Consider the following 16788-nt stretch of genomic DNA (forward strand, 5'->3'; position numbering starts at 1 on the left):
ATTTCGACTCTTGCCATAGTTGTAGTCTTTCGAATTAATTTGAAACCAGTTTTCATCACGTTACAGTCCAATCACGACTACGTGCCTTATTAGCACGTTAATTAATGTTACATTAATACGATGTACAGCGTCGTTGTGAACACGATACAATTATGTTGTAATGCAACGATAACGTTGCAAATTTATGATAATTGCAAGATAATGTACCCAGGAATAGTCAAGCAGACGAGCAACGATTATTGTTATAAACATTTTCAAAGGCAGACGACAAACGTGTAACGTAATTAATTAACAGTGGGCAGATTTTTAATGAAAAAGGTGCATTGTATCATTTTCAAAAATTCTGAGCACTAAATAATGATGGTAAAGAGTGGGGGGAGAGTGTGCGTGGCCTGGAGCAGCTACCAACTATCTTCACTATGACTACTGCACAAACTAATAAATTGCTCCCGAATAATATTGAGCATGAAAAAAGAATCTTTCTCGCTGAAACAACAATTCTTCCAATTAATTAATAATTATTTGCCATCCAAAATCTCGATAGCAATAACCATTGTCGATAATTCTATTCAATGTATTGAATCCCTATGAAAAGATGTTCAGTCGTGGTTGCGACGCGACGCGAGAGGAAACGATTTCGTAGTACATTGAGGTCGGAGAGTGGGAGGTAGATGGGTGTGGCCTGTAACGGCCAGTGAATTGACTCTTGTTCGTACAGTGGTCGGTACGTCACAAATCTGTCCACGGACCAAAGGACTGGCCATTGGTAATAATCGAAGGAATGCGATACGATACAGCTGTCGAGTGCCGCGAAGTGGCGGTGCGTGCGGACGTTAATCTCGGCGCCGCGATATGGCGTTCAATTAACATCGGGCATTGCAGATTACCGGTAATTGTATGGCGGAGTTAAGCTGGAGGTAACGATGTATTGGGTTTGGATTTCAATCGCGATTCGGGGAAGATCGAGCGCATTGAATGTTCGGGAATTCGGAACAAGCGTACGCGACGCGACGCGCGGCGTCGCGATAAAAACCGTAAACATATTGCAGAGTACGCGTACAAAACGGATACGCGACGGAATAATTTTACAAACGATAAAATATAACTAATAAATACGAGCGGAAGTTAATTACCATATTATCAGCGAAAATTGCAAGGAATTGTACGATGAAACGCGGCGCGTTAATATTTCGTCTTTAATATTTCTACAATTTTTCGATTTTAACGAATTGTAATTGTTCGACCTGTTGACGACCTGTTTTAACGTGAATAATGTTTATATCGATTTATTTTGAGTTAACAAATTTGTTTATTTATATCGAATGAAACAATTTATGGTTTGATGAATTTCACGGGATTAAGTCGACCGTTTTTACACGTAGCGCAACCAACCGAGTGATTCCTCGTTCAGAAACGACTCGAAAGCGTAGAACAAAAAGTTTTGTCGCCGGAACCCTCGATCTCGAGGGAAATAACTTTGAGAGTCGTCAAGCACGCAGTTGACAAAGCAGCCGCCGACGTTCTCGATTTGATTTCAATAGAGTTTCAAGGAATTTTAAGGGATTGAAAATTCCATTTTTTAGACGAGCATCGAACAATTCACAAATGTAAAACTCAAACTGGTATACACCTGATCATAGACCGTCTTAATCATCTCGATAATAATTAAAGTTCGTAATAAAAAAGGAACCTAAAAGCACCATTCTGAAAACCAAAGTTCCATTTTTTTTTTTATTTTAATTCCATGCAAAGACGTAATCTATGATCCATAAAACGGAGTTTTAATAGTTAATTAGGTCCACTTTTTCAAAATTCATCCTAAGTATTTCCTCGCAAAATGTCCTGCGTCTCCGATAATCTAAATCGACCCTTTAGGATATCCCTTTTAGTCATAAAGATAAATTCCCCGTCGCCAAAGAAGATCCTTCGAAATTTGTACAACCAGCAGCCGTTACATCCTTTCGTGCAAATCCTAAAACTTTCAAAGATAACGGAAAGTGGTTAATTTATGTTGCCCTTCGTATCGCCTTTGAAGATGAAGTGCTCCATTTTGATACTTCATGAATCCACGACGAGCCAAGTTGCCCACGTTTTCGAATCGTACCGGAAAATTCGGTCCAGATGGAACGAACGAATGAATAAATTCGGTAAAACGAAATGCATGCGGAGATATAATGTATTTCAGGTCAGGTTTTATCGGGTTTATTAATATTTTCCGCGGACCTTAATTTTTCGGATACACGTGCTCCGAGCGTCGAAAAATATTGAAAACGGAAATAGTAGTGAATATAAAATCGAAAAGAAAGGGAGGACATTGTTAAGGTGCGATATAATAGCTTATATCTATTATTATAAATGCAAAAGACACTGTCCTCTGACATTTTCACATAATCTAACATATTTAAGAATTCTTTTCTCGAAAGTGGATAGGATTTCGGAGGTATGTCTATTCACAAAAAATGATTGTAATTGACCCCTGCAGTCGAAAATAATTTTTTTACAATGATTTGAAATTTTTTAATTTCTATGAAAAATTTGTCCACTTACTAAATTTTTTTCTCGAAAGAAAAATGATTGTTATTGATCCCTGCAACCGAGAATAATTTTTCCAGAACGATTTGAAATTTTTTTTTTGCCGAAAAATTTTAGAACCTACTCCCTGTCGATTTTTCTTAAAAATTTGTTTTTGATTTTTAATAAACACAACCACGAGTAATATAAAATATAATCCATAAATATGCCGATTATTCGGGCATTCCAGATAATCGGAACTCTACTGTACGCGAGAAATGTAAGGAACATTGGGAGGATGTTTTTGAATTTGGCACGATGGCTCAGAGCTGAGCGTTTCCAGGATTAATAGTTCAACATCAAACGCATCCAGGAATCCCTCGAGACTGCTGATCGCTCAGAGAAATCCTTATCGTCCCGCGAAATCCTCGTATCATCCTAATCGTGTATAATGAAGCGCCCGTGAGAACCTGCAGAGGTAACCAGTCTCGAAAATTTTATGAGATAGATCGATGATAGGTGATCGTGCGAGTATTTAATGGCGGTTGCGAGATGCGACCGACATTACAGCTGGGATCGTCGATGGGAGATAAAGCGACGCGGAGGAGTTCCGTAAACGCGTGGGAGACAAGGATTGAAACTCTTCCGGGAATAACTGTTTTCCAACTGTTCTACAATGGTGGAACGGTTCTCCTATGCATCGGACCCGATTACGGTTCTAATATCAGTTCTACTAGCGATCGTATAAGCGTTCCCCGTCGGTTCTCTAATGGGGAATACATCGATTCTCTACTGGATGTGACAATTACTCGAGTAGATTATCGTCGACTATAGTTCTGTTCTCGAAGTAGCTGAATCTTCCCTATTTTTAGAAATCAAATATATTTGTACTATCTTTTCAAAGGTAGGTTCTTCGAGAAGATTAAAAAAAAAGGTTCTTCTCTCGTTCAGCAGCCACAGTTGGCACCAATTACGCGAAACACCCTATGTAACGTGTGTATACGTATAGGGTGTGTATAGATAGGACGCGTGGCAAAGGCCATTGCCTGCAGCGGTTTCATTCGGTAAGAAATCGATGCTGGCACCTGTACAAAACTGATACCAGAACCAATATAGACCGAAATCTGGATAGGGGAAGCCATATTGGATGCGGAATCGACGCGCGGACCAATTATAGGTCCCCCGGAGGACGATTAACAGCGGATTCCTTAAAAACGAAGACACCGGAGAACGTTGTTGTCCGCGTTTTCAATCCACCGGGTCGGGTGGGCGGAAGCGTGCGTGGGAGTCAGAACGCAGATGGACTGGCTGTGGGCGACGGAAACAGAGGCTTGGAGCAGGGGGGGTGAGGGAAAGGGATTAGAGACGGGGAGGAACGCGAAACGCGGAACGAATGCAGGAAGGCGTATAAACACCGACAAAGGGGAAACGGAGGAAAAAGAGTTGGCGTGGAAGGAGCGAATCGGAGACAGAAAAATCGATATGGGTAAGAAGATAAATAACGATGGGGGGAGGGGGAGGGGGTGTTCAGGGTTGGAAGTCAGGGCGACGACGGCGAAACGAAATCGCGGAAATTGAAGGAACGGTCGGACGAGTGGGGAGGCAGACACGGAAAAGTTGATAAAGCGTTCCAAGATCGAGTTCTACGATCTGTTTTTCGATAATTGAGTTTTCATTGTTTTAAGCGACGACCATCGGGCGATAATTGATGTTTCTGTCGATCGTGCGACCTTCTGTCGCGATCGCTAAATTGGCTTGTTTGGTACCGTGCACCTTGAATCGTATTAATGACCCGAATTTAGTGAAACTCTGGTCCGCTCGTGGCTCGGTTTTAACCAATTATGATACGTCGGCGCTGGTTGGAACCGCTGCTCGCTTTGTTTCCTCGGTTCGCGATTTTTGTTATCGTATTCTCCGTATTCTAGGTGGCAAGCTTTCGATTATTCTTTGGAACGGCACTTGAATCGCGAAAATGTCCCCTTTTCCGGCGTGTCACGTTCAGAAACGTACATATGAAGGATGCTCCAGGTTTTAATTGCCAAATTTTGTCGAACATTCCACGTTCTCAAACGTAAAAGGATATTTTAAAACATTCTGAGAACAATATAAATTAAATTATATTATGCTTTGATGGTTTATATTATATTGTACAGAACTTAACTTTTAATTATTTGGGAGTTACTATACAGGGTGTTCGGCCACCCCTGGGAAAAATTTACATGAGCGATTCTAGAGGCCAAAATAAGACGAAAATCAAGAATACCAATTAGTTGATGGAGGCTTCGTTACAAAGTTATTAACGTTTAAAGTTCCGCCTGTAGAATGGCAACCTGCGTACAGCTGCGTTCGCGCGGAAGGTTGCGGCAGGCCAGTGCTAGTGGTTCTCATGCAGCATGAAAAATTCTACTTACCGACGCTATCGACAGCCTTAGATTTTTGTCCATTTAGGGAAATGCGAACACCTTACGTTGAATAAGATTCAACCTGTCTTATGAAAATCCAGAAGGGCATATCAAAACTCGCCCGACGAGATTTTCACAGAGAAAGGGTGAATGTCACTTCCGATACCATAACGTTGTGCACAAAAATCACCCACACGCGATCATACACGCCCCACAATCGTCCACAATGTCCGTAAGTATTCACAAATAATCCTTTCAGGCCCTAACCACTATGCAATTAAATAAACACGCACCGCGATTACGGTATTCATGAGTGACTATGTGTACGTGTATCACGATTGTTCCGAGTTACTTACGAATAGAAACGTTCTTAATTTTTCAAATACACTACAATTTAAAAATGTAAAAAGGAATCGTAGGATAAATGAAATTTTCCCATCGATTTGCGTTCACGTCGAAGAATGTAACAATACTAGCAGCTGACTGTGCCATCGATCGACGAGGTTCTGAGAAACAAATGCCGAAAAGGACCCCGATTCTACGTCACTCGTCTCGCTTATCTCTCTCTCTCACACACACACATACACACAACACATGCACTCTACGCTCAGTGGAGACAAAGGGCAACATCGGCACGTGTTTGGCCAGCTAGTTAGTCGTAAAAAAGAATCAGTCAAGACAGTTCACGCGACACATTTTAGAGATATTTCATTCAGTTATGTATTATCGAGCATGTAAGAAATACAGTGATATAAACAATCAGCGAATACTTATTAAATTCCTTTTTACATTTTTAAATTAAAGTATATTTGAAAAATTAATAACAATTTTATTCGTAAGTAATTCTGAAGAATCGTGGTGCACGTACACATAGTCACTCACGAATACCGTAATTACGGTGCGTGTTTATTTAATTGCATAGTGGTTAGTGCCTGAAAGGATTATTTGTGGATACTTACGGACATTGTGGACGATTGTGGGGCGTGTATGATCGCGTGTGGGTGATTTTTGTGCACAACGTTATGGTATCGGAAGTGACATTCACCCTTTCTCTGTGAAAATCTCGTCGGGCGAGTTTTGATATGCCCTTCTGGATTTTCATAAGACAGGTTGAATCTTATTCAACGTAAGGTGTTCGCATTTCCCTAAATGGACAAAAATCTAAGGCTGTCGATAGCGTCGGTAAGTAGAATTTTTCATGCTGCATGAGAACCACTAGCACTGGCCTGCCGCAACCTTCCGCGCGAACGCAGCTGTACGCAGGTTGCCATTCTACAGGCGGAACTTTAAACGTTAATAACTTTGTAACGAAGCCTCCATCAACTAATTGGTATTCTTGATTTTCGTCTTATTTTGGCCTCTAGAATCGCTCATGTAAATTTTTCCCAGGGGTGGCCGAACACCCTGTATACAATGTATATATGCATACTCTCGTAAATATTTCAATATGGGCGTCTAACTACTGACGAAAATTACCTTCAAAGCGTTTTCAACAACCTCGGATAACGAGCTCTCATAAACAGACTAAATATTGCTGATCTACTGTTACAGTGGATACAAGAATATCCCAATTCTATTTTCTTCGTATTTCGTTTTTCTATCATTCCCTCTTTAACGAAGTTTCAAACGATCTATGTTTATATAATTGCTTTATCTCATTTAGTTCTGTAAAATGTCACTATGTATATTAATTTCTAAAAACTCAAAGGTCGAGAATGTTTTACTATAAATAGAATTGCTTGGGAGGGCCATGAATACCTCCATTTCATTTTAAAATATAAAATTCTAATCATATAACTCTAACAGTGTAGCTTCATAACTAAGATCTTCAGTCCTATGAAATATATTTAACATAAAAGTGATTAACTAAACTGATTCACGATAAAATAAATTCATTGTACTTAAAACGTACATATTTATTTTTCTACGCGTTCTTCCATTCCGTTTACGAAACAAACATTCTGGTTCACTCTTGATTCAATTGCGCACAGCAATTTGAACTTTGATATTCGATAGAAAATGTTGACTTTTACCTTTTCAACTTTGGAAACAATCAGAAGTTCCACAGTGCTAAATTAGAATTATATAGAGGGTGTAACCTTACAACATCACAAATTTCAGCAACGATACTCGGTACTCGAATCAGAAATTTGTAACAAATAATTACGCAACGATACTCAGACAGAAAACTGAAAGCTTTAGATAAAAAGTCGAGGTTAAAATTTATTAATACACACGTTGCACACAGCAATGAAGATATCGAGGACCTCGGTTATTTAATCGACCCTTGTGTATGCAAAACAAACGAAGAAAAAAGAAAATATCAACAACGATGCACAACTAACGGGGTGGCCGGGAAAGAAGCAACGGTGGAGGAGAGGAATCCGTGAAACGCGCAGAGTGGAGGGAAGGGGAGGAGAAATCCGTGGACGGATCACGCATGCGCGTGCGGCGCGACTATGCGCCCGGATCCTCAGTGCGCTCCTCGCTCGCGACGCGTCTAGGACGATTCCTCTCGGCTCTCCCGGGAGTCCCGAGGGACTCCGGGCATCCTCGCGATCGTGACAACGCGCTCGAGACCGCCTCGCGACAGTCTGGCCCAACAACTGGCGGGGAAACACGAAAGTAGCGGGAAACACTGGTGAACAAATCGATGAACCCCCTCGATTCGTTTCCTGGGACCCTTCGATGAACGCGGGACCCAAAGAAAAACGTGCAAACGGAGCACCGGTGATTGTGAATGGATCCGCCGAACAGAGGACGCCACGGATGCAAGGACTTCCGGACACGGAGTAAGGACGATCGAGGGTCACGATCGATGGTTTGCGCGCGTAGATTTAGGGCGAGTTTTTGGGCCCGGTTAAAATCTGGGCGATCACGCTCGCCGGTTGGGGTTCGACTCCAACTCGAAGGGTTTTCCGTGATTTCTTTGGATAAGATCGTTTCATACTTTCGAATAAATTCAGACTTTATTTAGATATCGAGGATCAGTCTTCCTCTGACGTAGATTAAAATTATATTTTGGGACGTCTAGAATATAATAGACATTATTGTACAGTCATGGACAGAGTGCAAAAAAATAAATTCCGATTAATAGATAGAAAGATTCATTGTGTCGATGATTTCGATTACAGAAGTTTTACAGATACGTGGAAAATAGACGCGTAGAGATATTCTTGAAATTTTTACGATTTTTGTGTAATAATAAGGAGCAGGCATTTATGGTAGATAATTGAATTAATAGCTTCGTTACAGTTTTATATAACAGGAATTCCCCGAATTTGCATTGCACAGGAATTTGTGGTAGGAGCGTAACATAATTTCGGTCCGAACTCCGGATCATACTTTCGAGTGGTTTCAGACTACACTCGACTATCGAGGAATTTTCAGTTCTGCCAATGGACAGAGAAATCCTTGGCGATGTTAACAACGATTCAACCAAGTTTCTAGCAGAAGTTTTCTCGCTGTTTTTCTTCGCTATATTATTTCTCTCTCCAGTTCGAATATCGTGGAAAAAGCTATTGTTTATGGTTGATCGTTGGTTCGATAGGTTGGTTGAAATTTATGTTACCCAGAGACTCGCGAAAGGATGATTTTTGAATCGACTTCGGTCCAGACTCGAGATCATATTTTCTGATAAGTTCCAACTATACTCTGTTGCTTTAGGTCTGGGTTCTTTTTATGAAACTGAAATTTTCAAAGGACTCGTGCCAAAAAGTCTATCATGTATAACTGTTTGTTATTTCGATGATTTTGTAAAGTTTTGAGCTGTAATAATTTTTGAATTTTTTACAAAATTGCTTCGATGAGATTTTCAAATTTAAAATGAAATGCATAAAAAGATGTGGAACGATCGATCCTGGTCGAACATCGCACGATCGTGACTGCATGCGATCTTTTATATTTTGACGTTGGTTCGATAATTTCAGTAAACTTTCGCGAGGCGAGAATTTTTCAAATTTCTACGCGAGGACGTGGATTGATTTTTTGATTGGATTCGAGTGTCGACGGATTTTCATCAATGTTTATAAAAAGAGCAAACACAAATGGTTCTTTAGCGGTTGCCTTCAAATTCAATAGGGAGAAAATTTTTCAAATTTGTGTTAACCAAGAACTCTAGAACGATTTCTGAATCAGGCTAGAATATTTCAAATACGAATCTAATATCGAAGGGAAGTGATTCTTTGCAACGATTTTGTTACAGTTCTTTAAAACAAAGACTTTAATATTCGTCCCAAATTTCAGTTTTGAGATTTATTTTTATTGTAATGTTTTAATTGTCAATTATGCAGCTAAAAAGCTCCCAGGAATTTTGAATGAAGTTCGAGTCTAGTATCTACTTAGCAGGGAAAAATTTAATATTTTCCCTTGGCAAGGTTAATTTGCATCCCATTAGTAATGCTTACTTTATGAATTTTAAAATGAACTTTTAACATTTGCTAATAATTTAGCGACCCACCGTAGAATCATGAACGCTAATATAACAGATACATTAATTTCGACACGGTATTAGAAAGCTATAAGAAATATTTCTTCACTCTAATTGAGTATATCTTGAATCATAAAGTCCTTTGATTTCTCTTGTAAAAATTTACAGAGTAGAACAAGCGTTGATTTTCGAATACTAAGAGATTTTCACTAATGTTTCTGTACAGAGAAATACTTCGGAATCGATATTTGTAACGACGATTCGACGAAGCCTGTGTGAATAGGAAATTTTACAAATTTACAAACAAAAAGACCCACCTTCGATTGGTTTCGAGCGTCGATGGATTCCCAACGACACGTACGAAACGAAACGATCGTTTATGGTCGATGCGATGGGGATTTTTCGAATTAGCGTTGTACAGAGACTCGCGAAAAGAACGGGAAAATGATTTTCCGATCGTGATTCGAACGTTTTCAACGACGTTCGACGAAGAGATACGATCGTTTAGAGGCGTCTTTTTTTGGCTCGATAGGTTCGCTAAGCTTCGCGACTATGACAATATTTCGAATTTCCATTGTGGCAGGGTGCACGGAAAGACGTAGTGCGCTGCCCCATTGTGCTCGGACTAATACTCAGACCATACTTTCAAACGCGTTCAGACCTCGCTCTCGTATCGAGGAATTTTCAACGATGTCAATGATCAGAACGTCCGTTTATTGTTCTTCGTTGCTCCGACGGTTTCATTGAGCTTCGTCGAGACCGGAATTTTTCATATTTCTACGAAAGAACGTAGAATGATTTTCGAATTGAGCTCAAACTGATACTTCAAATCGCTCGTACGGTCGGATTTGGATCGTACAAATTCTAAACACTGAATTTATGTTTCTTTCAAATCGCCAATATACAATATTTATGAGTTCCATAACTTTAAGTATGAAATCTGAAATACGTATGAATTGTTGATAGTAGTTCAAATAATATCTCTGTGTTTTCGAGAAATGGTAAATTTTCAAATTTACCTTTGTAGAAATTCAACTAATTTTTAATGCCACGATTATGGAAACATCGTTTACTTGCCAATTCTTTGGAAAGTTTTATATACTTTTACGCGCGAATTTTTGTATGATTAAAATGTAAAGGAATTGTTTGACAAAAATTTCAGATTATAGGATCGTTAAGGACTGCGTTAGAATTTCTTCGCTGCGTTTTTAAGACGGTCAACAGCCGTTTCCAGTTTCTTATCTAAATTATCCGGTTTTGAAGGACTCGTGTACGGTCGGAAAATATCAGCAAACTTTCTCCAAGAGGCAACCATACTCAATAGTAATGTACGGCGTCGTAAGCACACACATAATGACCACAGAGACTTTAATTTATGGGTCGAAATACTTGAAAAGCAAAGGGTTTCCTTTACAAAACGAACGTATCCTCGTAGACGTTGTATAAATTAGGAAAACACTCTAAGCTTCCCTCGTAACAGATTTCTGGTCCCATTTACTAGCCAGATTTTTGGAAAACAATCTTCCATTGCTGGGAGAAAAATTCATTTCGTGAAAGGTAAAATTTGTTTAGAAATTTCTTTTATTAAAACAATATATCAATGTCTATTTACAATTCTCAAACGAGCAACAAATCAAATGAGTAATTCTTCTGATTCGTAGACTAATTTTAATTCAAGAAAATTCTTTTCTCACTTTTTAGAAATGTTTTTTTTCTTTCACAAACAGAAGTATACTGTGTAAAAATTTATATAATCAGTAGACTGTGTATCTTTATGCAAATTCACATTTTTATTAATAGAATTAATGAAATCAGAGCTTCGTAGACGGATGTCTCAACCCCTAAATACAATAATTCGTATCCTAAGCATATTCGGCAGATTTTTAAAAATCAAAATTTTCCATAAATATATAAACAGTGGTCTGATAATCAAAGACCATACTACGATCGTGACCCACGTAAAATTTCTTAAGTATTATCGATGCAAGATTATGGGAGGTTTGATTTTCGTAGCACAGCGAGAGATACGTGTAAGAAACTAATTGCATTTTTGCGGGGGGAAAGAGTATCGACATTTTTCTTACACGACACCAGGTTTCTTTGCCGAGGGGACAGGTGCAAATGACTGCACTGATGACACAGAAAGATTACAAGTTCTAATTGCTCAAGGTTCTATTTAACCTTCAGTTAGTTAGCAGGTGTCTGCATATTGATCCTCCAAAGCTTCTATATAACATGAATTTTTTAAATTTCTATTATACAGCTCGGAGCTCTTCTGAATCTGTCAGAAAAAAATTGTCGAATCAAAAACGACACAAAGGTTGGAAGTACCTTTGCAAACTCGACTTAACTTTTAAACAAGTCGTTTCTCGATCTTCCAAAGCTTCGAAAATCGACAAGTTTGTGTTATTTATCTCTTTAACAGAGCCAGAAAATTATTCAAAGCATAAGAGGGAAAGTTAACAATCTTATTACAACGTAAAAAATGAATTATTCATAACCAAAGCGAAAGATTTCGAAACATAGGTTTTTCGAGTAGGTTCGAAAGTCAAAATTCCAGCCAGATAACGCCGCAAATTTTAATTTCCTTTTGTATTATTGGCTGACGGGTCTCTGGCATGGTACTTTGGGCGTTCCGGGGGTTTCGCGGATTTTCGTTTGTCAACGGAAGTTGTTTTTACAAGCGAAGTTCCATCGAAGCGAGGCGTACCGGGGCAAAACAGTCATGAAACTCGACTTCTCCGGTCGAGGGAACCGCTATAAATTTCAACCTCGACGACACGAAAAAGACGTGAGTTCTGATTCAAGTTTTAATTGGTTATTAGGTTTCTTGCTACCGTGGTTCTCCAAGGGTTTCTTAGGTCTTCCTGGTTTCGCTGTTATTACGAAACCGCCGAAGCTGTTTCCACATTTTAAGATCGAGAATGCAAGAACGATCGAATGTTTAAACTTTGACGTTGCTTTCGAAGTGAAATGGTGTTTATTGAAATTTAAATGAAACGCTTCGAAACGGAGTTCCTCGGAGGATTTGCAGTTGAAATAAATGTTTCGAAAGCAAAGTTTTACAACCGCCGAATAGGACGCACGCACAAGCTGAAAATAATTAAAATTATGAAGAAAGTTGTGTTCGTTAGAAATTAGTCGATAGAATAATCGACGAAATTTCGAAAGATATACAGGGTGTTCGGCCACCCCTGGGAAAAATTTTAATGGGGGATTATAGAGGCCAAAATAAGACGAAAATCAAGAATACCAATTTGTCGATGAAGGCTTCGTTAAATAGTTATTAACGTTTAAAGTTCCGACCGTACTGAATTTTTTTCTCGAAAATGCGCAAGATTTCGGGGGTATGTCTATTCACCAAAAATGATTGTGATTGACTCCCGCAATCGAAAATAATTTTTCCAAAACGATTTGAAAGTTTTGAATTTAATTGTTAACTTTTTAACGAAGCCTCCATCAACAAATTGGTATTCTTGATTTTCGTCTTATTTTAGCCTCTAGAATCCTGTATTAAAATTTTTCCCAGGGGTGGCCGAACACCCTGTATATTAAAATGTTTTTGACCTTTCTGGTATAGATTCTCTGAGAATGTTATTACAATTGCAGATCCTAAATTTGTAATTTTAATAGGCGACGACTCGTGCTAAAATATTGAAGATGTTTTAATTATTCCGTTTCTTTCGACCGAATCATCTGACAGATTCAATTAATTCGCCCCAACAGCTGTTAATATTTCGCTTCGTTTCTATTTAACGTTTTCGTCGCGCGAAGTTTGTGATATCTTACATGCAAAGTAAACATTCATTTGCGCCGAGGAATGAGATGCAAAAAAATAAAGTGTGTCAGGAGGCGAAGTACTGTTCCTAAATCCGAGCTGTATTAATTATCGATCTGAAGGATCGAGATCCTTAATACGTGTCGACGCTAAAAATAAATTAAATAAAATTATTGCTCGATCGTGTATTTGCAAATGAATGTTTCGTTATTATCATTCGTTGATCTAAAAACAAAATATACAGGGTGTCTCAGTCCATTTTGACGTCTTGATTTCCTCGGTATTGTGGCACGTAGCGAAAAATGTTTCGTAGGGAACTTAAATGGTATCGAGTTGGGCATATTCTTGTGTCATTCGTTTTTTTAAATGGAATGAGGTATTTTTTTATGTATCAAACGATGCAACTAGACATTCTTTATAAAAAAGTACTGTTCTATGTATGTCGAAGAGCAAATAGTTTAGAAGATATTTGAATTTAAATAATTCTAAAATTCGTACTGACATTAGCGTTTATTTACAGATATGATTTAATAAAACAACCATTTGCATCACAGCACTTTTGAAACCGATGAAGTAAGGACTGGCCTACCCTATTTAATATATTGGCTAATATTTTGCCACATTCATCGATAATACGCTGCTTCATATCAGTCGCTATAGTTGCGTCAGTCTCGTCTAGGCCAACGTCGAGTCAAGTCGAACAAACTGTTCTGCACTTTACCTTAGCACAAATCCCAGCCATCCCCTTACAATTAGTCGTCTCTGTTAATCCTACATTGGTATAAACAGATCTCACGTCTTACTGCGGCAGAAATGATGCCTTTGTATTTAAATTATTTAAATTGAAATATCTCCTAAACTACTTGCTGCTCCTAAACCTAAACTGCATCATTTGATACATAGAAAAGTACCTTATTCCATTTAAAAAAACAAAGTTGATCTTCATATATCCTTGAGGCGTCCGCCTACGAAAAAACTAATAACACAAGAATATACCCCACTCGATACCATTTAAGTTCCCTATGAAACATTTTTCGCTACGTGCCACAATATCGAGGAAATTAAGATGTCAAAATCGGCTGTATATAATACGACCAAAAAATGATATAAATATTTCAATGGATTATAATCGATTATGGTCGTTTAAGGACGAGAAAGTACAGAAATAGCAAGATGTATAATCGTTTGGAAAGAATCGTCGAGTTTAACATTAGACGTAATCGGGATCGATTTGGCGAGATCGTTATCAGCGTTAGAAATAACGAAAATTCATGAAAAAAGAAAACATTCGAATGAATAATTCAACGTCGAAAGTTGCTGGCGAGTTAACTATCGTCGCGTCGAATGCTAGCGTAATTATAGATTCGCGAGCTCGGCCGCGAACCGATAGGAGTCCGGCGATAAAATTATTAAAAAAAGAAAAGAGAACTAACTCGATATTAACGACCATGAATCACGCGTTTCTGTCAGCGTGTTGTTTTGTCACATTCTGTTATTGTCTTCGACCGTGGAACAATTAACCTGCAGAATTAACAAGTTTACGCCACTGTGAAGGTCGAAAAGAGTGAAGACTCCGCGATTTTTCTTCCTTGAGAAATTATACTTTGTACGGAAATTAACAACTTCGAAACTTTATGAAAGTTTTCATAGCGATGTTAACTGTTAAGAACTATGATAAGGAAAGAACGATTCCCTGTTAACGATCTCCGTGAAGTATCGCTGTGCAATTTCGCGCGTGGAATCGGAAAACTGTCGCAATGGTTCTCGACCTTGCCCTTCGTCTTTTTTCCACGCGTTTGTTTCTACCGGCCAAGGTCAACCGCGAAATATCTGCTACGACCACGAAGAATACCGCAATCGTACTCAGGAAGGTCCAAGCAACGCGAATATCTAAATTATTTCATTTTTTTGGAGATGAACAGCAGTAGTTATTCTCCGGATATTTGTCCAAGAATTTATCGTCTGCATTACAGCAATTTTTAATGGGTAGAAAATTTTATTTTTGATTCACGATAGTGCCTTGTTATCATAAAATAAATAAAAATTGAATAACAAGATCGATCAACAGTTTGACAAATATGGTCGACCCTTCAACTTTGCTCGAATCTATAGCATATGAAAAAAATGATATCAGTAGCACAAATGAGCATAGTTTATCCCATGATAAACGTTCGATCGTTGGTGCCCTTTGCAACGAAAATAAATTGTGAAAACCAAGAATTATTAAAACGTTGGAGTTAGACGAGCGGGGACAATCGATGAAAGTATTGCAAAGTCTTTGTGCAGGTAGTGTGGAGAGGTTGGTCTCCGTCGTCATCGTTTGTACATTCGTGCATAAAAAGAATATTCATCGTACGTAAAAATAAGTATAAACGAACAATACGGTTCGGAAACGGTACCGTATTATTCTTTTTTGTTCCCTTTCAACGCGGACGGAATGAACATAACGAGACGAGTTCAAAGTCCGGCGGGGCGTATCGATTCGATAAACACCGACTGTTTGTTCTGACACGTCATTAGCGGTATTCTTTTCGTTTTGAACTGGATGGATCACGGCAATCGCGATCCCCTGATCAAACCGTGGAAAATAACCCTTAACCCAGTCCCGCGGACACACCAATATCGGTCTCCCGGATCAGCAGTTTCTTTATTTCCTCGCTCTGGTTTTCGAAACCACGCGAAAAGCGATATCGTTATTTGATCGTCGGGTCCGAAATAGCAACGACGGGAACCATTGCTCATACTAGTCGAGCGAAACATCGAATTCTATCGATAGATTAAGCTCCGGGAATTGACAGATAAATTGACATAATAGTCGGAGTCTTGCGACCGAAGGAAACTAGATTCGATATTTTCTTTGAACGCTCCAAGGTTTCGGGGTTTCGAGAATTCCTAAGACTCTGAATACTAAAATTTTAAGGAAATTTTAAGCTCCCAAAATATTCAAATCTCCTGGAACGTTTGAGCGTTTGGATATTAAAATTTTAAGGGTGCATTAAAAATGGGAGTTTTAATTGTCGACGACTTTGAAAATTCAGTATTTTTTATAGTAAAAAGTTTCGAACACTCGATGGTTTGGGGGTTTGACTATTTGATCGACGATTATTAAAATTTTCATGAGTTACATTTTCATTTTGAACTACCAAAATGTACAAATCTCGTGGACGGTTTGAGGATTTAAATATTAAAATTTTAGGAGTGCATTAAAACTAGGAGATTCAATTATCAATTACTTTAAAAATTCAGTCTTTCTGGCACTACGAGATTGAGTGTCCCCCACAGTTATTTTAATCGTCGACTTTTTAAATATACCGAAGTGGGATAAATTAAATAATATTTGAGCGATGGTCGAAAGTTCAGAGATTCCGAGCCCCTAAAAATCCACGGATAGACCGAGTGGGTAAACATTCGATACTGCAGATTAAAAAGCACATCTTCCGGTGGAAAATCTATCAATAATAATTGACACGTCCGACAGCCTCCTACACCTTCGGTTTGAGCAAATATTTTTCTGTCGCCTGGCTGCTTCGAGCGTTCGAGAGCCGATCACGTGCTAACGCGTGTAACCTGCTCGAACATCGCGCAGGGACGATTGATATTCGATCTTACATTTCCGTTTTATTTATCGGCCCACCGCTGCGGGGCCGATCCGTTCTGACTGCATATCG

The 16788-nt window shown here is 38.8% G+C and overlaps 1 protein-coding gene across 10 annotated transcripts in view; it reads left to right on the forward strand.

The window, feature by feature from the left end:
* Oamb (Octopamine receptor in mushroom bodies) overlaps window positions 1-16788 on the forward strand; it is a 113228-nt gene that overhangs the window by 67067 nt on the left and 29373 nt on the right. The window contains exon 1 of one of the 10 annotated variants that reach the window (XM_076774399.1): window positions 7407-7705. The exons of the other annotated variants lie outside the window; for them this stretch is intronic. The gene's annotated coding sequence lies outside the window, so the exon portion shown is untranslated. Of the gene's footprint in view, window positions 1-7406; window positions 7706-16788 lie in introns of those variants that run through there. 10 annotated transcript variants of the gene reach the window in all.

Source organism: Colletes latitarsis, chromosome 10, assembly GCF_051014445.1.
Source record: "Colletes latitarsis isolate SP2378_abdomen chromosome 10, iyColLati1, whole genome shotgun sequence".
NCBI lineage: Eukaryota > Metazoa > Arthropoda > Insecta > Hymenoptera > Colletidae > Colletes > Colletes latitarsis.